Source organism: Siphateles boraxobius, unplaced genomic scaffold (assembly GCF_051911475.1).
Source record: "Siphateles boraxobius isolate OS27281-9 unplaced genomic scaffold, OSU_SipBor_1 9, whole genome shotgun sequence".
Taxonomy (NCBI): domain Eukaryota; kingdom Metazoa; phylum Chordata; class Actinopteri; order Cypriniformes; family Leuciscidae; genus Siphateles; species Siphateles boraxobius.
Window position 1 is genome coordinate 11696235 of NW_027509219.1, and position 24932 is coordinate 11721166.

Sequence of the window (24932 nt, forward strand, 5' to 3'; positions counted from 1 at the left end):
GCTCAGAGCAATATTGTAAGTTACTGCATGATAATACATTTTTAACTAGCAGAATAATTATGCATCACGATACTTTTAGTTACGTATTTTAATTATTATAGTATTTCGAAGGGCAAAAACATGAACTTTAACTATTGGCTTTACATCTACATTCAGCTGTCACTTTAGCGTGAGGCCAGTACCATAGCATTAGCACCTCAGCTCCACCCACGTCCCGCCTCTTTGCCCATTTTCCTTTATCCGGGAGTGACAAGAGATGACGCGCTGCCAAGATGGCGACGGTTGGCCCCGCCACTTTAGGCTTCAAAAACGCTCTTCAGAAACCTACGGGTGACGTCACGGACACTACGTCAATATTTTTTTACAGTCTATGGTCCAATCCAGCCCTACTTTCTCCTCCCTATCAGCTGGGTGATGGCTTCTTGATTGGCTCTTTGCCAGAGCTTGTCGTTGTTAGTGTGGTCAGGCCACTAGACCTTGAACATGCACCTTCACTGTCAGACATCACTGTCTGTGCCACCCTGTTTGTCCACTACACTCCCAAGGTAGACAAAGGAGTCCACTTCTTCAAGAGGCTGTCCATCTAGCATGACAATACTGTTGTTTGCTTTGTTAATCTTCATCATCTGTGTTTTCTTCCTGCTGATCTTAAGGCCCACCTTTGCTGATACTTCTGCTAGTCGTGATGTCTTCTCCTGCATCTGGGCATGTCTGTGGCAGAGAAGTGCTACGTCATCAGCAAAGTCCAGGTCTTCCAGCTGCATCCAAGGGGTCCACTGTATCCCGTTTCTTGTTCCCTCAGTGGTGGACTTCATTGTCCAGTCGATGGCAAGCAAGAAAAGAAAGGTGACAGTAGACAACCTTGTCAACTCCTGTTTTCACTGTGAAGCTGTCCGAATGCTGGCCGCCGTGTATCACTCTGCATGACATGTCTTGGTACGTGTTTCGAATCAGGGTGGTCAGCTTCTCTTGCACCCCGTACTGTCTGAGCAGCTTCCAAAGCGTCTCTCGGCCCAAGCTGTCGAAGGCTTTCTCATAGTCTATGAAGTTGACGTAGAGGGCCGAATTCCACTCCAGCGACTGCTCCAATACTACGTAGGGTGGCGAGGTGGTCTGTACAGGATCTGTCCCTTCGGAAACCTGCTTGTTGATCCGGGAGCTGAGCATCCACTGAGACACCTTGGGTGTGTATTATTTTTCTAATAATTCAACGGCCCATTGTCAATTATTCCTTACATATTTTACATGTCCAAAGGCTTGTAGCTGAAGTTTGAAATACACACACACATTTTTGACAGTATCACCTTAAGTGAATTTGTTAAATCATTCACTCAACTAATTCATTTAAAATGTTGATTCATGCATGGAGGAAAGCTGGGACAGCTGTGTGAAACCGGCCCATTATTAGCTATTTGATAATGTAGACAAACCAAAGGCTAATAAACGCAATGAACGCATTGCTATTCTGATACATTAACTTGTAGATGACCCTGTATAATTGGCTTTTCATCTTCTTCTTCTAATCATATATGTCTGAATAAACCAATATTTCCACTTGCCATTAGTGTTGGCAGACCAAGTGAATAGGTAGTCCAAGCTGATGTGATTGAGCAGAGGTGTGGACTAATTCGCATATTCATAAATACACATATATTAAATGAAGCAAGGGTGTAGATTTATGTTCAAGCTATTTTAAGGCATGAAAAAATTATTTAAAAAAAAATATTTCAAATATTTTTCATTATTATTATTGTCATGTCAAATCATAATGGCAACAAATGGTCATTGTGTAACAGACGTAGGCCAGTGAGATAGGTGTGTGTACACCTCACTCCCCTAATCTCAAAAGGCGCTCTAGCGACTGACTGGTCTTTTAGCCTCCTTGTTAGAGCCGGGGTTCGAGTCCCACTTAGAGTGGGCGGTTTGAACTGGAAGGGCTACAATTGCTTTTAAGCTGCGTTCATTCAAATTAGTTTGATTTCTATGTTTTTTCAGCAGTGTGTACCAGAGTATTGGTCTGAATGCTCTTCTCTTTTCATGCAGTTTTACAAAGAAGTGATCAATGCAGCAGCAGATAAAAAAAGAAAGAAACAGTTTCAGTCTAAGAGAGAGAGAGTAGAAAAAAGTTGCAATGTTTTTTCCTAGAAAAAGAAAAAAACATGACTAACATTATAAGTAGGCCTCAAGGAATAATAAAATGGTGATGCTGTATGACCCCTTTAAAGGAAGTGTGAGGCATGTAGCAGTACATGTGAAGATAAATATAGATCGAAAATTAAGATGTTGGATTAATTATCATGAAAAAGTACAATTAATGAAATCCAGGCACTCCTAGTAGCCATTTATAGGCAGACTCATATTCCCAGAGTTAGCGGGGCTGTTCTCTGCTCATTCCTCCTACACTCTTGTTACAGAGTCAACTCAATTACAAATTGGCAACACAAATCCCATTCCTTAGCAACAAACCCGAAATAGGAGCTAGTGTTGACTTAAGACTGATGAGGCTCTTGTAAATTCGAGACACTAAGTGCCTCATTTCTGCAGCAACAGCAAAGTCCTCTCATGAAATGTCTGCCAAGCGGCATTTGTCAAATGAGGTGAATTGCGATGTTGAGTGGACACAGCTACAAGGTTTCGGGAAATTTGCTTAAACAGTTAGTTTACAGAAAAGTTGCTGTAGTGGACGTTGTTTTATGCACAATCTCTGACAACAATTACTCTAACAATCTGAATTAGTACTGCCCATCACTGTTCTCAGTAAGCCCTTTCGAAAATGAATTGCACCTGGAAGGTGGGAGATTGTGCCCTTTCCTGTTGTCTTTACTCTTCGATCAGACATCATGAATCAGCACATTTCTCTTCAGACCCCTGGGTGCACATTTCAAGATCAACAGCAGTTTCTAATGGCTGCAGGGCTTTCCATTACCCCTCAAGGTGATGCAGCCAAAACATGTGTGTAGCCTATTCTTAACTTTAGATACAAGCCCTTGGAATTTTAGAAAACCAACAGTTTAATTTTATATAATTGTTTAAATATACAGTTCAAAAAGTTTGGGGTCAGTAAGAATTTTTCTGAAAGAAAGTAATCCTTTTATTCAGCAAAAACACATTAAAATTTATAAAAATTGACAGTACAGACAGTTATAACTTAACAAAAATACCTTTATTTAAAATAAATGTTGTTCTTTTCAACTTTATTTTCATCAAATAATCCTGTAAATTAAATTCCAAATAAATATTAAGCAGCCTCATCTGATTTCAACATTGATAATTATGACAAACTTTTCTTGAGCAGCAAGTCAGCATATTAGAATATCAGCATATTTTCTGTATTAAAATAGAAAACTCTTGTTTTAAAGTAAAATAATATTTCCCAATATCACTATTTTACTGTATTTTTGATTAAATAAATGCAGCCTTGGTTAGCATAAGAAAAAAAGAAAAAGTAAAAAGTTATAGACCCTAATAATTTGAATGTGGTGTAGTTAGAATCTTTTTTCCTTTTTTTTCTGAGAGTAATTGCCACCATTTCCTTGATGTAGGGAAAACAACATTTTTGTAATAAATTGTCAGACTCAGGCATCTTGCTGAGTCTAATCACCATGACAGCAGTTTATTTATCCTAAAAACAAATTCTTGCATAATTTCACTAAATATTTTTTTGTACAGTACAAAATATACTTCTCACAACTTCTGTTTATCTTCATTTTCTTTCACACATCAACTATTTTTTCCTAGCTCGTCACTGACCAGGTCTCTTGGCAAACATCTAACTTATGAAAAAGTGGCATAAAATTGTTGTGGTGTAACTTAACTGTCAGACCTTTTTTTTAATTAATAGAAATAAATTTCACAGTTTTTTCAAATATATTGAAAATGTATTTCACTCTTCATTTTGATCATAATCATAGTTTTAAACATGCAGTAAAATCTGAAACAAAAAATAAAACATCTTTACAGAATATACTTTTATGTATGAAATCTGTACATACAAGGCATTTAGAAAAATAAATGTCAAAGGTAGGATGACATTTTATATTTTACATTTAGAAAAGAAATAAAAGATCTGTTAGTTTTAATAAAAACCAGCTCCTACATAAAAGTGCTGGAAGTTGAAGAAACACCTGTAGCCCATATGTAATATATGAGTGTTGAATGTCCAGAGGTATGATGGGTTATTGAATCTCAGGTTATTAAATACCATATTCTTCTATACATATGGTGTAATACTATCTACATTTGCTATTTTAGGTTCTGCAGACTTTACAGAGATCAAATAGAAATATAATAGATAAAATCCTCACACCACATGGCCTGTGGCCAAATTCAATTACATATAAACTGAGTTGGGTTTAGAAAAGGTATAGTTGAAGGAAAGTATATAGTCACCTCTTACCAAAATAATAGACAAGATTATTTTTGTATGTAACAATGTCTATTGTGTTCGTCTGTGAATAACTGGGTGTCTCTAGGGACATGAGGGTAATGGTCCTTGGGAGCGACTCTTAATTTTGTGTGTCCTGTAACTTGGTGAAGGTGTAGTTTCGCAGAAACTGCAAGTGGAATAGGGTCTCGTCCCAACGCCCGCTTAGCTTAGCACCATTTCCTCACATCAGAGTGCATGAAATATGATGGATGACAGACGCAAGGAGTATGAACACTGGTCAGACCTATACGAGCCACCAATTAGTCTCCATTTCAGAGAGAAGCGGATACGGACACACACAAACACACTTACATACAGAACACATATTGGTCATATTTCTTATTAAAGTGCTGTGTATTTACAGTACGTACTGAGAACTTAGTGTATAAGGTCACTATGTAATCATATTGTGGATATCCTCATTAGTAGACGGACTGACTTTGTTGCACTTTTAAGGGAAAATATACAGTGCATCTGGAAAGTATTCACAGTGCTTCACTTTTTCCACATTTTGTTATGTTGCAAATTGGATTAAATTCATAATTTTCCTAAAAATTCTACAAACAATTCCCCATAATGACAACACGAAAGGAGTTTGTTTTAAATCTTTGCAAATTCATTAAAAATAAAAAAAAAAAATAAAAAAAAATTGCATGTAAGTATTCACAGCCTTTGCCATGACACTCAAAATTGAGCTGTTTCAACTGATCATACGTGAGATTGGAGTCCATCTATGGTAAATTCAGTTGACTGGACATGATTTGGAAAGGCACACACTTGTCTATATAAGGTCCCATTGTTAACAATGCATGTCAGAGCACAAACCAAGCCATGAAGTCCAAGGAATTGTCTGTAGACTTCCGAGACAGGATTGTATCGTGGTACAGATCTGGGGAAGGGTACAGAAAAGTTTGTGCAGAATTAAAGGCCCCAATGAGCACAATGGCCCAATCATCCGTAAATGGAAGTTTGGAACCACCAGGACTCGTCCTAGAACTGGCCGCCCGTGCAAACTGAGCGATTGGGGGAGAAGGGCCTTAGTCAGGGAGGAGACCAAGAAACCGATGGTCACTCTGACAGAGCTCCAGCGTTTATCGATGGAGAGAGAAGAACCTTCCAGAAGAACAACCATCTCTACAGCACTCCACCAATCAGGCCTGTATGGTAGTGTGGCCAGATGGAAGCCACTCCTCAGTAAAAGGCACATGACAGCCAGCCTGGAGTTTGCCAAAAGGCACCTGAAGGACTCTCAGGCCATCAGAAACAACATTCTCTGGTCTGATGAAACAAAGATTGAACTCTTTGGCCTGAATGGCAAGCGTCATACCTGGAGGAAACCAGGCACCGCTCATCACCTGGCCAATACCATCCCTACAGTGAAGCATGGTGGTGGCAGCATCATGCTGTGGGGATCTTTTTCAGCGGCAGGAACTGGGAGACTAGTCAGGATCGAGGGAAATATGAATGCAGCAATGTACAGAGACCTCCGTGATGAAAACCTGCTCTAGAGCACTCTGGACCTCAGACTGGGGCCTCAGACTGGTTCATCTTCCAACAGGACAACGACCCTGAGCACACAGCCAATATAACAAAGGAGTGACTATGGGACAACTCTGTAAATGTCCTTGAGTAGCCCAGCCAGAGCCCAGACTTGAACCTGATTGAACATCTCTGGAGAGATCTGAAAATGGCTGTGCACTGACTTGATGGAGCTTGAGAGCTTCTGCAAAGAAGAATGGGAGAAACTGCCCAAAAATAGGTGTGCCAAGCTTGTAGCATCATGCTCAAAAAGACTTGAGGCTGTAATTGGTGCCAAAGGTGCTTCAACACAGTATTGAGTAAAGGTTGTGAATAATTATATATACATTTTTAATAAATTCTTTAACATTTTTAATAAATTTGCAAAGATTTCAAACAAACTCCATTCATGTTGTCATTATGGGCTATTGTTTGTAGAATTTTGTGGAAAATAATTAATTTAATCCCTTTTGGAATAAGGCTGTAACATTGCTAAATGTGGAAAAAGTGAAGCGTTGTAATTACTTTTAGGATGCACTATATTATAATGCAAAACTGGATCTTGGATTACACTTTCGGGTTTGGAACACTGAAGTAAACTATAGCAGGGTGAACTTGAATGTAGCTTTTCCATAATTGTGAAGTTAGACTGAACTTTTTTGCTGAGTTATAGTGAAGACCTTAGTGAAGTTTCTGTGGTTAGCAGACAATATTTTTATCAACTCAAAATGGTCAAATGCTTGTGAAATGACTATCAGAGCAGCTCTGAAGATTAAGTTTATGTGCAGTGTACTTGTAACACGAGTGAAGTACAAAGCCTTGATTACGTAATGAATAATAGTTTAGCAACCAAATGTTACATGGCAAAAACATTTGGATTCTTGCTTAATGAGAGAGACGTGCCCAATGCCGTTTCAGTTTTGCTTTAAATAAATACAATTTTGGCTTGATGTTTGTATGTTTTTTATAATGAATGCCATATAGCCTATAATTTGTGTTTTATTTGATATTTTAATATATAATTTATAGCTTGGCCTACTTTTTTCATCCCTGTACTGTTCTGAATACCGTTAAATTTAAAGGATTTGTTGTGGAGTGATGTAAAATAGCCTAGGCTATAGTGTTTGTAAATGTTTCGTTTTGTTTACCGGCATTTAATATTCATATAAATTAATGTAATATTTAATGTATAATTGTGAGGTTAACGGGTGTATTTGGAGTAAGACCAATTTGTCTTTCATGAGATTACTTCCTTTTCTTGGCAGGGTTACGTTTCTCCATGTCGAAAACTCTAGGGCCGAGGCTTGTAAACCTTGAATTTTTGAGGATGTGATATTTGAATGACGATTGTTTTGAGCCGCCACATATTTCAACATACGATCATTCGTAAAATGGGATTGGCGGCCTAAGAATGTTTTGTGAATCACATGTGAAACCTGTCATAAGATGATTTCTGCACTCGGATCAACGCACGTTTCTACGTTAGATTGATAAATGAGGCCCAATGAGATCAGACAGGGTCTGAATTTTCTCTTGACTTAAGAACCAATAGGAGCGCAGTAAATCATGACATAATCAGCTTACCAACTACAACCAACCTCAGCAAAATATTGAATTCTTAAAAAGGCGTTAAGGACAAACAGGGAAAGGCTGCTTAGTTTGAAGGGAAGTCAATAGAAGAGATGCCTCAGTACTCTGAATAAACTGCTTTTGTGTGGAAACAATTTGCTGTGCTAATCTTCAGCATGTTTTGCTGCCCATCTTCAACATGTTGGGCATGACAATCGTTTTGGAGAGCACTATATTTTGAGTTTGCTACAGAAAGACTTTTTTATTTTATATTTTATAAGAAGACTTACTATTACCATGATGTACTCTTTCTGACGTCCAGCCCTGACCAACCACAAATACTCCTGTTCTGACAAGAAACAACTGTGAAGGGCAGCAAAATTGTCCTTGATGTCCTTGTGTATTGCTTATTGTAAAATAAATAATCTCAAGCGAGTGGATGACCAATATTTGAACTTGATATACAATACTACATCTCACTTTGCGATGGATTAAACATATCTGTGCAAACAAAATATGCAACAGTGAGTTTTATGAATGAGCTCATTCATATGCAAATAGTCTTCTGCGTTTTACAGGCGTTGACATGATAAAAAGGAGCCAGCGGCTAAACTCATTATCTCAATTCTGTCCTTGTCGTCATGAGAATTGTCTTAAAGGTTCATAAATAACTCATGTATAAAGGTCCTTTCTCTCTACAAACCCTTTTAGTTCAGCTGTTATTTTGATGATGTGTGGCTTCCTTTGCTTTAATGATAGCGTAGAAAGAAGAAAGGTGCAAGACACATATAGGCCAACCTAAAAGATCTCAGCATCTAATTTTCTTTTTTGTGACTAATGCCAGAGAAAATTATCTCTTCACTTGGAACGTGTTTAGATTGTGTAGCAAGCAAAGAAGAAACACAAAAGAAACAAAGAGAGCAAGTGAGAGGAACAGAGGATGGGCTGGAAGAGATCCGATCAAGAGAGAGGGAGAAAGAGGGAGAGAGAGAATGTGTATCAAATAAGGTCTCATCATATCTGCTGCATAATGTTCTCAAGTCCTCTCAAAGTCAATATTTTATGAATGACAGAATCATCTGATAAAATTTGCAGAATCTATTAATCTAAATAAGTCATTATCAAAATATATATAGCGGGTACATACTGTATATAGAAGGCAGATCAGTACACACAGGTTGAGACCACATTGAAATCTGGGATTAAATTTTTTTTTATGAAATAACATTGATTCAGCACTATTTCTAAGTCACTAATCAAATAGGTACATTTGCAATATTGATCTTGTGACTCTCTGTACAGAAAGTAATATATTCTTGCTTCCAGTGAAACTCTGTCGTAAACTTGTGGAGTTTGAAGCTATTGAAGCGGAGTTTTAAGAGCTGCTAAAACAAAAATCAAACTGATATTCTGATATTCACAAGTTTTTATCTAAAATGTTCACTCAAATTCTTTCTCTAAACATAGTTTTTATTGTGATTAATAAACCTAAATACCTACAACTAAATTTTAAAATGATGGAAATTCTTCATTGTCATCACTTATACATGGTATACAGGTTAAATTGAACCGGGGCCCTCCGGGGCTCAGCTCCGGCACATAAGCCTGCTCGTTTGCAGTCAGTTGCCTACTGGAAATTATGTCACATAAAATTTGATGAAAGTGATGCTTTTGAAAACATATTTCTGACAATAAATGAAAGATTTTTGAAATGGCATGCCTATTTTGTCTCGGCGGAGCTGAGATGAGAACAATCGGAACACGGCCGTATTTTTGTTCAGCTGCTTAATTTCGTTGTCAGTCGACCATGATCGCGCACCGCTCGCGCACGCGCATCTAGGTGACACGGATAGATGTACGCAGCAATATAATGAATATTCCTGGGAGATCCGTAGTTGCGCGGGATGTGGAAGCGCGCAAAAGTTCCAGAAATGTACAAAATTGCCTGGCCTTGGATGACAAGGTAAGGAAAATAAGACTAAATCAAAATTAAATAACCAAGACTAGGTTGACCAAGTGATTTTTCTCAGGAGATGTTTTGAGCATTTTACTTCGGACACCGGATTATCAGCAAACTGCCAAGAGAACTGCTAGCTGGCTACTGAAAATAAACTAGCAATCTATTCAGTCAGCATATTTGTTTTTGATCTGTGTGAATTAAAGAAATATAAGACTTGCTAGACCTACTTTTAGCTACCAAGCAACCTTTCCAAAAGGATAGATTGATTTCATTTTTATGACTTGTGCATATCTTGATGAGAAATGATGCAGAGTAGGATGTGTGTGTGTGTGTGTGTGTGTGTGTGTGTGTGTGTGTGTGTGTGTGTGTTGTAGTAATAAAGAGAGGGAATGGGAGAAGGAATTTTCTGTGAGGTGGACCTGGTCACCACAGACCCAAATCTTCTCAGCTGTTGCTACTGTCATGCTGCACTGTCTCTTCATGTGCACATTATGTTTGGCACATATTGTATGGGTCACTATATATCATAACAAGGTAATACAACGTGTAATCAAGTGATGACTGATTACCAGTAATGTAAATTGCTAAATGTCCTAATTCATGTTGATACTACACAGAGTATGTGAGCGGAGTGGAGTGTGAGCGGAGCGAGGAGTGGAGCGATGTGATTTTGAATGGAGCGCGGAGCGGATTTTTTAAAAGTCGGAACGTAGTGGTTTTCACTCGCTCCGAGAGCGCTCCACTACCGCTCCATCACGAGTACAAATCATGCCAACGGCTCATTATAGAACTGCATTTTTATTAAGGATTCACACGTTAAACACATTACGCTAGCATTATACAGATGGATCACTCAAATCAGGAAAAAATGTGAAGGTTATGATGACACCGATGGACATGAGTGACTGCGGGAGGTTCTCAAGCCTATACTGAATAGGCAACACGATCTCATGAATGTGCGAATTTTATTTCTCGTGCCATTTATACGCCAAAAAATAGTTTTTGCGTGCAAATGAAACACACTAAACCCCTTGGTTATTAGGGATGTGAAGTGCGTGCACACCATAAAGTGTGTATCATATATGCACGCGAAAACTACTTATCATGGGCTATGCAAGCAACAACTATTTTGTAAACGGTAGCCTACAATAAATAAAATTTGTTCTATAGCCTACGCACTTTCATGAGATCGGGCTGGATCGGGTGAAAGCACATTTTAAACAGGTAACACTTATTACGCTATCGCTTTCTCACTAATGCCTTGCATTCAAACAAATGTAATCTTACTGTCGGTATTTGATTTCGAATGAGCAGAAATCTGTAAGAAATGTAGCGACCCGTAGATAAAATAACTGATGAGAACGTAGATATTTTCCTCTTTCCAAACAAAATATGCTCTGCAAAAAGCAGCAATGATATTTAACTTTTAATGCTGATAACCATGCAATAAGCATAGCATGGCATAGGAAAAGTTTGCACACTATCCAATAAACCACATTGAAGCTATTCTCCTAATATTTTTTTTTATTTTTTTTTATTTAATATGCCTATATATTATGATGAGGAGAAATTTTGTGAGATTTCAAAGCATATGCTACTTAAATACTTTATTCGCAATTTCCTCGGGGAGCGAAGACGGAGCGGTGTTTCTGATATCAGTGAGCGAGTAGTGGAGCGGTAAATGGTGAACCCGGAGCGGAGCTGGAGCGGAGTGATTATTAAATTCTTGGAGCGCGGAGGGGAAATTGTTGCCGCTCCACTCCGCTCACATACTGTACATCCTAACTGGAAGGTAAATAGCATATACTTTGCATTGCTGTAGTTTTACTACAACAATGCAAAGTATATGCTCTTATCCTTGCAGTTTTTCACGTATCATGTAATACTCAATTTCGACATTTCTTTGCACAAAACTCTCCAGAAAGTGCCATTTAATGTTTTTTTTTTAAAAATTATATAAATATATAATTAATGTATATATAAATGCTTATAATTAATGTATATATATATATATATATATATATATATATATATATATATATATATATATATATATATGCTGTTCTATGCCTTTGAAATTATTTAAATACTTTAACATTAAAATAAATCATTCATTACCATTCACAACAAACTTGCTTTCAGCTATGTTTCAAATTAATATACCTCTTATGACATCACAACCCAGCAACTCGTGTATCATCTATATTTCCGAATTTCCCACTTAAATGATTTTGTTTGGTCCTTTGTGTGCTCGGAACTTGTCAATTATGATATTTCTGATTCCACTTGAGTGACATCTACACTGAGGCAGCATTTTTGTCTTGCACATCTAGTAAGATGATTTTAGACTTTTTTAAAATGCTACTGTTTTGAAACTAAAATGCAGTTTTCAAATGTGTCTAGATTTATATAGACAAAGCCTCGATTGTAGTTGCTTGACTGGGGTTACAGCATCTACCAGCAGGGGCAAACTGGGCCATGCTTACCATCCAAACTTTGATCTCCTGGGTTGTTCAGGGTCAGGTATTTGAAGACCCAAGTATTTGGCAGATTGTGCCTCCCTAGCGGGGATCCATTGATTAGGCCTTAAGGGGTCAGGTGAAGAGTGGCACACAGAAGGACCAACCCAATGTGAATCAATTTCTCTGGCTGATAAGTCATCCTCTCCTGGCATGCCCTTTGGCCTTTCTTCCTGGTGGCTGGATTTTAACAGCTGAAAAATTGACATTGGTGGAAACGACTCCGTCCATAAAGGCCAAGACCTTTTGCAAAATGTCAGCCTATTAAATAATCCACAGAAATGTGGACGTGTATGTAAAATGCCACAGCATTGTATGGCATGTCTTTTTCATTGTTAATTCACCAAAGTGTGGAAATTTGACTTGACTCGCTTAAAGTGTTGCAAGTTCATTCTCATTCGATGAAAAGGGTACCGGCCTCATCTGCAGTGTTTGGTTGATAGCAGCATCCACTGACATTAAGACATGATTTGGGTGACTTCAAATATATAATCTTAATACAAAGCATAATGAAATTGGAAACCAGAACCTCAGAGATAAAAGAAAAAAGGCCTTAATTTCAGGGAAATAAATAAATAAATATATATATATATATATATATATATACACTACAAGTCAAAAGTATCTTATGCACACCAATGGTGCATTTATGTGATCAAAAATACAGTAAAAATTTTAATATTGTGTAATATTATTACATAATATTTTATATTAATATATTCTGAAATGTAATTTATTCATGTGATGGCAAGCTATATTTTCAGCAGCCATTTTCGTTGCCATGTTTCCATTCACCTATTTTTATGCCAAATAAAAAAACGTCCAATACGAAAACATTCATAAACTACGATGGAAACACATTTCCAGAATAAATTCCTCGATGCGCACCAAAAAAGCGATGGGGCGGCACAACTGGACTAACCAGTGGACCGTTTTTGATGCTCAGCATCTGAAATGCTCTTTTGATAATTCTGAAGTACCTGAAGCCAGGGTCTGTCATCAAAGTGGTTCAGTATAATTACCTCCCTGAACTCACTTACACAAATGCGTTCCCAAACAGCAGGCATCCTTCTCCGAAAGCAAGATAACCTGACCATGTTTATTGTGTTTTGTCTGTGCGCTCTGAGGTGCAAGTAATTTATTATATATGAAAAAAAGACCCACAGTGGCATCTCCTACTGCATTAACTTCCATTTTTTATCGCCAATTAATCAGGAAGTTACAATTGTGTTCTCTTCTCCCCACTGGATGGAAATGGAAGTGCTTTATTCACAAATGTTTTATGCAAAATTTCAACTTTGCGCATAAGTTAAACTTGCAACTTTGGTTGGAAACACAACTATTGTCACATGATGATTTCTGAAGGACGCAGCGTCTTGTTCCCCTCTCAGGGAACCTGGCTACATGAATGAATGTGTGCGGACTAGCCTGTTGCAGCACAAATATTAACTTGCCCTTTCAGGACCCACTAAGAAATGTTAAGCAAAAGTTGCCACACCACCACAATATCTGACAGGAAAAGTTCTTTTGATAGTATTTTTCTGTTCAAGCTCTTCCTCTAACTCCACTTGCGACCCCTATGATCTAAGCCACCATGCTGCCTAAACCAAGCAGAAGCCTGACTCCTATCCCTTGTTTTTGAATATAATCCATCATGGGGTGCAAAATGCAAGCAGCAGGAGGCTATTCTGAAAGGGCCAGCAGATGTCCTGCTCTTCTAAATGAGGTCAATGCTAATAAAATAGCCCCTTAAAGAGTCACTAACAACTCTGAGGCTGACTCTAAAGCCTGTTGTATGCTTCTGCGTCGAATCGACGGCGTACCTCCGCAGACCCCTCCGCTGTAGCTCGACGTGCACCTCCAAAAAATTTTAACTACGCGTCGAGGCGACGCAGACCACAAGGGCCGTGATTGGTCAGATGCACCGCGATGCAACTCAACCTGACGCAGAACCATAAAATGGCCACAACGCCGTAGGAGAAAAGAAAGGTCCCAAGAAAGAACTCGCTGCCTGCACATAGGCCTCAGCTGTGTGGGACCATGCAAAAATGGAGACACCAAGTGGTGCCTCCCGACAGAAGCTCTAACAAAGGTAAGTGGCAAGTGGAAATAGCGGCCACATATACATTAAGGGTAGCAGGGGCTAACCCTGCTAAGAGATGCTCTTGGAAAAACTTCAGCAGTGTACCAACAAGGCAGTGGATTGGTTTCAAGTGATGTTGTTCACACGGATACTCAAAGAGCCGCCATATTAAGGCATACAGTTATAGACGGAGCTCTGGAAGTCTTGTTGAATCTCAACAAGTTAAGAGACCAGAATCTATCAGCTGGCTAGACCCAAAATTTCCAGATCTCCGGCCGGGGTTTATAGACTGACCCCTGCACTTGAGATAAGGAGTGCCGTCCATGAGAGACACTAGATCATAAAACCAGACTTGTGCTGGCCAGAATGAAGCCACTAATAAAAGGTGGGCTCGTTCTAGGCCGGGATATTAAATTTGGCAACCACATGGATTATGTGGTATTGTAGTAACACAGTGTTAACCATGGTGTTTTGGCAGAAATGTGGTATATTCATATTGAATACTATGTTTTTAATATAATTGGGTATATTGTATTTAATGTATTGGGAATAAGGTTATAAAATTAATTTAGTTTAATTAGTGGTTAACAAGGTAGTCGCATTGTCAGAATATTTTATTTAACCCAATAAAATGAGATGTTTACTTTATGGATGTTATTGTTGTTAATATTAGTGCTAAATATGCATTTCAGTTTACTTTCTCATTTTATAGGCCCCCGGAAAGAGATTGGGACAACCTCCTACCCCTTTGGTCCACCTCAAAATGTCAATTTGATAATCCAGCCCTCAAATGAGGCTAATTGAAAAGCACTGGTCTATGTAAACCCTCACTATAACTCCTAGGAGCGGTGTGTAACGACTGCAGCGATCAAACACACCATTGTTACGCTTAATCTCCACAGCTCCTCAACCAGGAAGACACTGGGATGTCTGCATGACCCACTGTAAATTATCACCCTTGTGCTCCACTCATACACTTCAAAGACACTTGGGACATTGATTGTTCTCAATGAGAGAACAGTACAGGCTACAAGAAACAGACATGCAGTCCAATAGAAAGGGAATTATCTCCACTCCACTAATTAATTGACAAATCTGTCTAATGAATGAACATGCATTTCCCCAGTACATTTAGTGTATTATTACTGTTTGTATATTGTTTTTGTAATTTTTTTTTATATTGTATCTTGTTATGCATGCCTGATGATAGAACTAATAGTTAATGTAGCCCCATCTAGGTGGTGTCACCTATCAAAATATCCCTTGTTTAATGACTCACACTTTGTGGACATAACCTTCTCATAGAATACAGAGTATAAATGGACACACACCCAGCTTACTCTAATCATGCAAATTAGTTCCGTTTTACAAACAAAGGAAATTTTCCACTTGAGAATTGCACCTCTCTAATTGTTCAAGCCAAGACTCAAATGCATGAACTCTGTGGAACTTCAAAAGCCAACACAAAGTTCCCTCCGGGCGCTCGCTGGCTTCTGCTCCTGATTGCTGTTCACGTGAGACTTCATCTGGCAACGCCAGGCTTTACACACATTGAGCCATGTGTACCTTCATCGACCTTAACAGAGTCAACTATTTCCTCAAGTTCACCATCGCTTCTTCTTCGGAAGAAATTGATGGCAACTTTAGCACCATCAGACCAAACTATCAAGACTTTCTCCTCGCAACTGTATATCCTGACGCTCTTCAACTGCTAAGGGAAATGCAAGTATCGTACAATATACTAAAATACTGTTTAGTAAGTCAAAGTTGTGAACCCCTTTATTAACAAAAGAGCTTCCTAGTAAGGAACTGATGGTTCTTCCAGGTTGCTAAATGACTCTTTTCATAGCTGGATCTTCGGTTCCGCTTTTTCAGTCACTTTCATTTTCCATTCTACCCATGTGTGGCGAGCAGGACAAGGCAGAGGGACGTGAGAGAACGGCACAAGGCCGGTGGTGTGAGTGTTAATGAATGACACCTGTGAGACACACCGGTCTCGCATCTCTCACGGAGGAGTGGAAGCATAAAGGAGGAGCGACGACGTTGAAGATCGAGAGAGGAACAGACCTGATTTTATGTTGTGTTTTATTTCTGTTTTGGGTAGCCAGGCTGCTGGCGGTTCCTTTTGTGTTTGTATTTGTTTTATTTTGATAGCCAGCAGTTGCCCGCGAGGGGCTGCTGGCGGTTCCTTTTGTTTTTGTATTTGTTCTATTTTGAAAATTAAAATGTTTGAATGTTCACCGGTTCCTGCCTCCTTCCTCCCATAACAACGGAACCTTGTTACACCATGTATGAGTGATTGTGTGTGTATTTCTTAGATAAGTTATGTGTTTGTTAGGAAAGGCATACAGACAAAGCCTTGGCCACATCTATACCAATGCGTCCAGCCCCAAAGGAGCTGGAGGTATAAAGGCTAACCAGAGGCGACAGTTGGTCGACTCCTTGGAGGCGAACAAGACCACTTCCGCTTGACCTCTTCCATATGGACTCCATTCTCCAGGCCTCAGCCCCTGCCTCGACAGGATGCCTGCTCCCAGATTTGCATGCCCTGGTTTATTGACTTGGAGACAGCACACATTTCTTGAGGTTCAGCCTTAGACTTATGCAACTTATATGGGCAAGAGCAACACCTTGATGCCGAGCCACCAACTCTGACTTTCAATTCTCAATTCACACGGATGGCCTGGAGTTGCAAAAGAGCCAGAGATCTTCAGTGCCCTGAAACATTTCGCTGTGAGGTAAAAACCCAACACAATAATTTGGGACTCATTGAGAGAGGATGCCCATGATTAGAGCAACTTTACATGTATGCAATGATGTAGCATTGTTTTCCATTCGAAATGGAACTAGAATTTGGAAAGAAATTTAATTTAGTGAGACTGGTGTTGCAGAAATCACACATCGCACTTTTAATTAATTAGTCAGACATTCTAGTTTTATGAACTCTTTTCCCTGTGAAAATATTATGCTTTAATTTGCTTTCCACTGAAACAGGAGAATTAAATGTTAATTTTAATTGCATTTATCCATGATTGTCAATGTGAAAAGAGATAGAACAAAGCATGGGATGAAAGGGACCCAAAGGGAGGGTAAGGTTAATTAAATCTGCCCACTATAAATTAAGTGAAAACAGCTCAGATCAATTTGACAGTCTGTAATGATCTATTTAATACAAGTGATGTGAAAGTGTGATACAATGCTCTAATGTCAAATAAACTGCTCAGACAAAGGGGCTTTGATCAAAACATATTTTAAACTAATTCTTTGATTTCCTAATCACAAACGGAAACTGCAGTACTGTCAAGAAATAACGTGACTAAAATTAGATAAAGAGAAGTCTGATTTCCCTTCATCAAACTCTTCACAAAACTCTATAAAGTATGTATCATTTGGGGGGGGGGGGGGGGGGGGTCATGCCAAGGTCATTCAGGATTCATGATGTAAAACATTAATAAGCATTTCAAAACATCACGAAGAGTCATGACTCAAGGTCGGTGTGGTTGAAACGTGAACGCTAAGAGCAGCTCTTGTGAGATTCTCTCTGCGCTATTAAATGAGAAATCATTTTGGCATTATAAAAGAACAAATCATCGAAATGGCCTATTTTCCCTTCATGAAAGTTATACAGATATCAAAGGTGGGCTGGGCACAATATGATATTTGCAGAATTGTGTCATCTCACATCAGCATGGAAGTTCATCTCTGTGAAGTAAGACTAATGAGGCTGGTTTTACTGTTTTTCAGCTTTAGCGTTTAACTAGAAAAAATTGGAAACAATCACTGTTTAAATGCAAAAAAAAGACTGGAAAATAGAAACATTTACACTAATAAAAAAATATATCACTGTAAAACAAATAATCTAATGAAGAATGAAAATATAATACAATGGAAATGTTAGAGAATCAGTCTGGGTATTAGAGACACATAAACAGCTATAAACTCCTATTTAAAGAGGCTGCTGCATTAACAATTTGTTTTATATTGTTCATTTTCAAGGTGACATTAAACCTAATGCATTATGATGCTGCCAAGGTAAAGACATCTTCATTGTTTTTCAACCAGATAAGGCTTTGTGAATCTCTGTGCTTGCGTATTTTGACAAAAAAAAAAAAAAAAAAATCTGTAAGCAACAAATACATTTCAAGAATAATATAATTAAATATAATATAATATAATATAATATAATATAATATAATATAATATAATATAATATAATATAATGTAGCCTAATATAAATGATGCCATCACCGCCTTTGTTATAAACACCAATGACTATTTGACAATAACACCAACTTGACAATAACACCAACTTGTTATTCAGATGTTATTCCCATGCAGTCTAGGTTGTTGCACATTTTAAGAAAAAATAAAAGGATAAACTGTTTAGCCTTTTTTGCAAATATCAGCAGTACAGTCTGAAATAGGTCAGTGGCTGCCAGAGCGCATTTATCCCAACAGGTGAAAAACTAAAAATGTAGAGGTATCCACAACCCCAGATCTCTGCAATCTAGACTTGAGTGGAGTCAAGTGCACCAAATCCAGTTTCACCTCAGGGTGAAGCCAGACTCACATGCAACAAATCTCAGATAAAACAGGGGAGGTGATGAGATGCTTTATCTTTGACTAATCTGATATTTCAGCGAAGGCTCCTTGGCGGAGACAGGAGGACATGAAGGATGGTGGATGGGATTGAGAAGTATGCCAGTGGGATTAAACACACAGTACGTGGGGGGAGATAACGTCACGCTGGTTAGAAGAGATAATACACTGATCTGATATTTAAGACGGGCCTCTTAGACTACAAGAGGTGGACTGAAACCAAGAGAACGGGATAGTGATGTTTAAGGGTAAGTGGTTGTGTAAAAGCAGGCAGGTTCTATGAGGAAAATACAATTGTGACATAAGAAAAACAACAAACAACATGTTTGAGTCCAAATAGAGTGCAACTGTGCCTGTATACTTTTTAAAGTGCCCCTATTATGCTTTTTTCAATATTATCTGTCATGTACAGTAGTGTACATTGTCTTCATTGGCAGCTTGCAAACAACATCAACTTTGACCTTCAAACACTGTAGTTGTAACTGAGGACTGGAAGAGTTTTGTTCGTGTTGTCGACATGTCAAAAAGATGCTGTACTTTGAAATAAAATCCACTTTGCAAAACGAAGAGGGCTTGAGCACAATCTGATGTGGTAAAACTAATGTTATTGTTACTGTTTGTATCACTGTGTATATAAGTGCATTCAGAGCTGAAATTCAGATTTGGTAATGGGTCTTTAGTTTCCGACAAGTGCTGTAAGCAGTAGACCCATCACAACAGACTGGACCTTCTGACCAATGAGAGCAGAGTAGGTTTTAGGAAAGGAGAAGTTTAGAGACCAAATCCTTTGAACAAACTTTTTTCAGACTCTTTGAGAAGTGAGGTGATGTGTAATGTATATGTAACGCAGTTCGTTGTTATAGGAAGGAGGAAGCGGGACCCGGCAAACATGTAAAGACTTTAACAACAAAATAAAACAAATACAAAATGAAAGTAAAAGGCAGCAGCCCCTCACGGACGACTGCTGTCACATAATAAAACATGGTTATGGCGCAGTGGATAAGACAAATGCCTTTGGTATGAGAGACCCGGGTTCAAATCCACTGTGAGACACCAATGTGTCCCTGAGCAAGACACTTAACCGCTAATTGCTCCAGAGGCGTGCGACCTCTGACATACATAGCAATTGTAAGTCGCTTTGGATAAAAGCGTCAGCTAAATGAATAAATGTAAATGAATAAATGTAAATAAAATACAACATAAAATCCAGGCCTGGCCTCTCTCACTCTTCACTGTCATCGCTCCTTCTTTTATGCTTCCGCTCCTCCATGAGAGATTGGAGACCGTTGCGTCGCGTAGGTAATGCTCATCATTAATCACGCCACTGGCCTGCTATTGCGCATCCTGCTCGCCACATACCTTGCAGACCGGGGGGTACACCCGAGACTGTGCTCTACTCCCCCATCCTCCGGGGGGACCAGTCATGGTGGCTGTGGCGCCTGGGAGTATGGATAGACGAGGCAAGAGCAAAGGAGACGGAAGCATGAGGGGCGACAGAAATGAGAGAGGAAAAAAAAATCTTGGTCTGGATCCCACCACACACTGCCATCTGGTCCTCTCCGCGATGCCTGGCGGTGGCGCTATAGCCCTTGGTGGACGGCTCGACACTCCTCCGCTGCCTGAGGATGGCTCCTCCGGACACGGGCAGTCGGCAGGAGTCCCCCGTCTCACTCCAGTGCACCACCTCGAGCGTTGATGGCGACGGAACCTGCTCACCATGCTCGATGGCACCACGGATTCCCCACAGCGGCGAGGGCTCTTTGACAGCGCGTTCCTCCTTCTTCCTGGGTTTCTGCACCAGTGTAACGCAGTTCGTTGTTATAGGAAGAAGAAGGCGGGAACCGGAGAACATTTAAAGACTTTAAAGGGGACCTATTATGCAAAATTCACTTTTGCATGGTGTTTGGACATAAATGTGTGAAGGCAGTGTGTGTACACAACCACCCTATAGTGATAAAAATCCACCCACTCCTTTTTTAAAATCCCCATAAATCATAAGCAGCGTCTCCCAACGACCTGTTTTCAGAATGCGGCTTTAGTGACGTCACTAAAGCCACAGGTCCCGCCCACGATTGTTGACAGACACTGCCGTTCTTGAGCCGGAGCCAGTGTCTGTTCCCGAGCCGGAGCCAGTGTCTGTTCCTGAGCCGGAGCCAGTGTCTGTTCCTGAGCCGGAGTCAGTGTCTGTTCCTGAGCCGGAGCCAGTGTCTGTTCCTGAGCAGGAGCCAGTGTCTGTTCCTAAGCCGGAGCCAGTGTCTGTTCCTGAGCCGGAGCCAGTGTCTGTTCCTGAGCCGGAGCCAGAGCCTGTTCCAGAGCCAGTGTGTGTGTTGTCTGTTCCCGAGCCAGTGTGTGTGTTGTCTGTTCCCGAGCCAGTGTGTGTGTTGTCCGTTCCCGAGCCAGAGTCTGTGTTGTCCGTTCCCGAGCCAGTGTGTGTGTTGTCCGTTCCCGAGCCAGTGTGTGTGTTGCCTGTTCCCGAGCCAGTGTGTGGGTTGCCTGTTCCCGAGCCAGTGTGTGTGTTGCCTGTTCCCGAGCCAGTGTGTGTGTTGTCTGTTCCCGAGCCAGTGTGTGTGTTGTCTGTTCCCGAGCCAGTGTGTGTGTTGTCCGTTCCCGAGCCAGAGTCTGTGTTGTCCGTTCCCGAGCCAGAGTCTGTGTTGTCCGTTCCCGAGCCAGTGTGTGTGTTGTCCGTTTCCGAGCCAGTGTGTGGGTTGCCTGTTCCCGAGCCAGTGTGTGGGTTGCCTGTTCCCGAGCCAGTGTGTGTGTTGTCTGTTCCCCAACCAATGAGTGTGTTGTCTGTTCCCGAGCCAGAGTCTGTGTTGTCTGTTCCCGAGCCAGAGTCTGTGTTGTCTGTTCCCGAGCCAGAGTCTGTGTTGTCTGTTCCCGAGCCAGAGTCTGTGTTGTCTTTTCCCGAGCCAGTGTGTGTGTTGTCTGTTCCCAAGCCATCTGTGTGTTGTCTGTTCCCGAGCCAGTGTGTGTGTTGCCTGTTCCCGAGCCAGTGTGTGTGCTGTCTGTTCCAGAGCCAGTGTGTGTGTTGTCTGTTCCCCAACCAGTGAGTTTGTTGTCTGTTCCCGAGCCAGAGTCTGTGTTGTCTGTTCCCGAGCCAGAGTCTGTGTTGTCTGTTCCCGAGCCAGAGTCTGTGTTTTCTGTTCCCGAGCCAGAGTCTGTGTTGTCTGTTCCCGAACCAGTGTGTGTGTTGTCTGTTCCCGAGCCAGTGTGTGTGACTCTGTCTGTGTTGTCTGTTCCCGAGCCAGTGTGTGTGTTGTCTGTTCCCGGGCCAGAGTCTGTGTTGTCTGTTCCCGAGCCAGAGTCTGTGTTGTCTGTTCCCGAACCAGTGTGTGTGTTGTCTGTTCCCGAGCCAGTGTGTGTGTCTTCCGTTCCCGAGCCAGTGTGTGTGTCGTCCGTTCCCAAGCCAGTGTGTGTGTCGTCTGTTCCCGAGCCAGTGTGTGTGTCGTCTGTTCCCGAGCCAGTGAGTGTGTTGTCTGTTCCCGAGCCAGTGTCTGCTGTTCCTGAGCCGGTGTCTGCTGTTCCTGCTGTTCCTGAGCCGGTGTCTGCTGTTCTTGAGCCGGTCTCTGCTGTTCCTGAGCCGGTGTCTGCTGTTCCTGAGCCGGTGTCTCTGCCGCCCTGGCCGCCCGAGGGGTCTTCGCCGCCCTGGCCGCCCGCGGGGTCTTCGCCGCCCTGGCCGCCCGAGGGGACTTCGCCGCCCTGGCCATCCGAGGGGTCTTCGCCGCCCTGGCCGCCCGAGGGGTCTTCGCCGCCCTGGCCGCCCGGAGGGTCGTCTCCGCCCTGGCCGCCCGAGGGGTCGTCTCCGCCCTGGCCGCCCGAGGGGTCGTCTCCGCCCTGGCCGCCCGAGGGGTCGTCTCCGCCCTGGCCGCCCGATGGACTGTATTCTCCGCCCTGGCCGCCCGATTGACTGTCTTCGTCGCCATGGCCGCCCGAGGGGTCGTCTCTGCCCTGGTCCCCTGCACGAACCTGGCCCTCCGTCCCTCCCCCAAGACCGCCTCCACTTCACCACCCTCCTAAACTTTAGTGTTTTTGTTTCAAGGGGCGTCGGGAGCCGCCCATAGGGGGGGGGGGGGGGGGCTATGTTACGTGTGGGTTTTTGTTGTGTCTTGTATATCATATATATATTTGTGATCCCTTGTTTGTCATGTGATCCTGCCATGTGTCTTGTCTTTTGTTTGTTGTTGCTCAGTGTCCACAGGTGTTCCTCGTCCATGTTTATTAGTCTCCCCAGGTGTTTCTCATTAACCACGCCCCCTTGTTATCTTGTTTAGCTTGTTTGTCTGTGTATTTAAACCCCTGTGTTTCAGTTGTTGGCTGTCGGTTGTTGTTTATGTTAATTCTGTTCCTTGTTTCTGAGTTCCCTGGACTTCCTGTTTATTAAATGTGCTTGCGATTGGATTCGTTCTCCGTCTCGTTCCTGACTTGCTGTAACAATATATATATATATATATATATATATGGATCAGACAAAAAGTTACACTCTGGATCCTTAATGTTTTGTGTTTTGCAAATACCCTATTGAATAAAACATATGAAAAAAGCGAGACTCGATCACATAACTTGCAATGCAACAAATAAACTGCATGTAGTTTTTAATATAATATAATACAATTTGTTTAGCTGTGTTTCTCTGATTGGTAATTCAACTTATTTCCAATTTAAAGTAACCAATTGGCTTTTGTAACATCATAGCCATAGACAATCATTTGCTATTGCTGTAATTAATAAACATTTATTAGTGGGAGGGACAGTCTCATTCTTGAAAGCATTTGATTTGATGCAAATTTATACAAACCCCTGAGTGAACGACACAATGCCAATATATTTTCCCCAATGGAACATTTTGTAATATTTTCTAGGAGTATATTAGCACAGAGAAAGCAAACGTCCAATTTAGATTTCACATTTAAAAGGTGTGTATCCTTTAAAAAAAATACAATGAAATATGAAACACAATAAAATCATAAATTCAGACTGCAACAGATAGTTACCACTGCAATTTAGTTGTATTGGCACATTTACAGAGTAAATGACTCTGTACTTTTCCAGAAAGAGATTGTCATTTGGTTCTTTTCTTGAGATTGTAAGGCAGAGAATGTGACTCATTCTCTCCTGAGCCAAGAACAGGAATTATAGCACAGCATAGCCCCCCGGTGTTTCTGTTTTCTTTCCTGAATCTGTGTCGCAGATATGGGGCACACTGAGAATACATTTGACATCCCAAGGAGTATTAAAATAAATAAATAAACAAAACGCAATAAAAAGAAATATGGAACACAGCCAGATGAAGTATAGGATTTTTCAGTGCAAATCAAGGTTTGGTACACCATTCTCACTGTACAGTATATTAACTATTTAAGAGTCTATTTGAGAGGTCGAAATGTCTCGTATTTTCATACCAATTACATTGCTACATTAAAGGTAGGTTAGGCAATTTCAGAGAGGCTAGCAATAGCAAGCTAGCTTTGAAAGCATAAGATCCCTCCCTCCTTTCAGAGCGTCTCTAAAGCCACCAACTTCTCAGAAACACATGAACGCACACAGCCAGAGCAGAGTCTGCAAAGCGTCATGAGTGACGCCGTTAAATTACCTCATGTCTCAAAGTTCATAACATTACTATAATAATGAACATAGACAACATACAGAGCTCTTGTACCACCTGACTTCTGCAGATTCATTTTGGAATTTATAGTGTATTGAGTGACATGTTAAAACTGATTTTCTATATATATATATATATATATATATATATATATGTATGTATGTATGTATGTATGTATGTATATATATATGTATGTATATATATATATGTATGTATATATATATATATATATATATATATATATATATATATATATATATATTATAGTAATATATTATAGTTATATATAATATAAGTCAAAGTAGAGAGAAATTATGTGGAGAAAAGAGAGAAAGGGATGAAGTACACCAAATTCAAACCCAAATCTCCCACATTAGCACACTGGATATTTGTTACACCACATCTCCAATCTTTGTAAGATATAATGGGCATGAAATATTAATTAGTTGAAATAATTGGATTATCAGAAGAAAGAAACCACAGAGTGATACGAGAGAAATAAAACTTACACAGTTTAGGAAATTAGTTGCCGAAGTTACAGCAGTAAAATAATACATTTTGGCATTCTTATGAGGAGACAAAAAATCTCCATTGACCAATTAAAATCAATGTTTGGTAATAATTGGTTATAATTTCTTGTTTAGCAGAAACACAGT

The 24932-nt window shown here is 40.4% G+C and overlaps 1 protein-coding gene and 1 pseudogene across 1 annotated transcript in view; one reads left to right on the forward strand and one right to left on the reverse strand.

Moving 5' to 3' along the window:
- Positions 1-24932, reverse strand: part of LOC143732106 (transmembrane protein 132C) — a 383833-nt gene that overhangs the window by 224531 nt on the left and 134370 nt on the right. The gene's annotated exons all lie outside the window — the stretch shown is intronic.
- On the forward strand, positions 5258-5918 carry LOC143732618 (uncharacterized; annotated as a pseudogene).